Source organism: Euleptes europaea, chromosome 3 (genome assembly GCF_029931775.1).
Source record: "Euleptes europaea isolate rEulEur1 chromosome 3, rEulEur1.hap1, whole genome shotgun sequence".
NCBI lineage: Eukaryota > Metazoa > Chordata > Lepidosauria > Squamata > Sphaerodactylidae > Euleptes > Euleptes europaea.
The window spans coordinates 72,161,862-72,164,094 of record NC_079314.1 but is presented as its reverse complement, the minus strand read 5'-3'; positions in this window follow the sequence as shown (position 1 = coordinate 72,164,094).

The window sequence follows — 2,233 nt, the reverse complement described above, 5'->3', positions numbered from 1 at the left end:
TCCCTACCGGAGGCAACCGCGACAAACACGACGCCTACCGACTCGACTCCTCCTCCGGCGGCTTGGTCGCTATATGCCGGAGTGAGCGGCGGGGGGCGGGGCGCAGCTGCGCATGCGCCCGGAGGACGCCGCCGTGGCGGCCGCTGCCCAGGCGGAACTAGACGGGTCAAGAATCAGGTCGAAGCCCGTGGAGAGCGTCAGGGACAAGGCGCCTGGAAGCTCGACGGCGCCCCCTAGGGTCTGTGCCCCGCAACTGCACCGCTCTAGGTTGGCAAATTGGTTATCGTCGAGAAGGAGAGGAGAGAATACAGGAGCGGGAGGCTGAGGTCAAATAGTCCTTCATGATGCAGAAACTCTGGTTGGGCACCGAGAACCTGCTGCACTTATCCTGACTGCACAGCACCTTGTTGCGACTGCTGCTTCACATAGGCATGTGTGGCTGTAACTCCTCAGTTTGCAAGTGATGGAATCCAGCTTTGCATTGGGGGAAAAAAGCCTTCGTGCCCATTTTTGGGATTTTAGGCAGCCCCTTTTCTCCACTTGTAGTGGCTTCCGACAGACAGAGGAGAAAAGTAGAGGAGATGGTTTTTATATGCCAACTTTCTCTATCGCTTAAGAATCAAATCTGTTTACAATCACCTTCCCCTCCCCACAGCAGACACCCTGTGAGGTAGGTAGGGCCGAGAGGGCTCTAAGAGAGCTGTGACTAGCCCAAGGTCACCCAGCTGCCTTCGTGTGTAGGAGCGGAGAAACCAACCCGGTTCACCAGATTAGCGTCCGCCACTCATGTGGAGGAGCGGGGAATCAAACCGGGTTCTCCAGATTAGAGTCTACAGCTCCAAACCACCACTCTTCACTATTACACCACGCTGGCCCTGAGGATAAAATCCCAGATTTGTCCCCAGGCACTTAAAGTGGCAGGCGTCAAGTGAGAATCAACCCTAGCATTAAAGAGTTTGCTGATGAATATCAAGCATGAGAGTTTAGTTGAATGAAGGGCTAAGATCTGTGTATTACCTGCAAATCTTGAGCCAGTTCAGGTGTTTTTGCCACCGGAAACAGCCACCTCATCTGTCACAATGGGTCCATCCAAGGGCACATGAAAGAGCAAGGGGGAAACAGGGCCTCCCTTTCCCCCCATCTGTCTGGTGTAAATGCTGCAGAAGGGAAGCCTGAACCCTCTCCCTCCCCCATGTCCCAGTTGCAGCTAAACAGAGAGCTTTTTGAAGGTCTGTCCCCTCTAGCATGCATAACTGTGAATCAGGTTGGGAACCCGCATCCTGACGTGGATTTCATATCGTGTGTTTTGGCCCTCGCTTGCATGCTTTTTAGAAGTTCAATAAGGATGGCAATAAATCCTGAGAGAGGAGGTCCTTCCTAGCTAGAAGATATGCCTCACATGTATCTTATCATTTTTACCCCTGGTATGATTGATCCTGTCACATGGATATTTTTTAATGTTACGTTATTCTAGTATCACTGTTAGAATCAAGAAAACTCATTTGAAAGAAAGGAGACCTCTCAAATATGAAATTACCCTTTGGCCATAGAAATTACTAAATCCTTAAAGAACCTTCACTGTACAGATTTTCCTCATGAAACAACTTTAGATTGGCAAATGGATTTTGACCTGCCAAGCTATAAAATATAAGATGTGTGCACATACCTTCTCATTGTTTACATTTGCAGTCAAGCATCAACTGTACATTCCTGTTTTGGACTTATTTGCACAGTAAACCAAACCTATCACATTCCTTTTTACCCCCAAACCCTATCAGTCTTAAGGTACAAACAGACACAATGAAGATCCTGGATACCTGGCAGTGTGTAAAAGGGAAATTGCACATGTGTACAGCCATGGTTCAAAAATGGAGTTGCATGAAAAAGGAGAGGGTGTTTAACCCTTATGCCCCTGTTTGGTTATGCTAACAGAAATGAAACTCCCCATGGTATGATTAGATTTTTAAATGAGGATGTGTCTGTTTTGTGCTGTCTATTGTTTTACCTTTCATTTTAAGCCACTTTGAAAATGTTATATTGATGGAGTATAAATATTTTAAATGAATATTCATTAAGAGTATGCAGTCATTAGAAAAGACTGCATAAGAATAGGCAAAATAATGTCTGGAGTATTGATCCTAAAGTTTCCTTTGAGATAATTGTTCCACCACAGGTAACAAAAAGAAGAAATTCCTTTCAAGACAGATGTATTTGGGGTGGCTTTTCTGAGTGT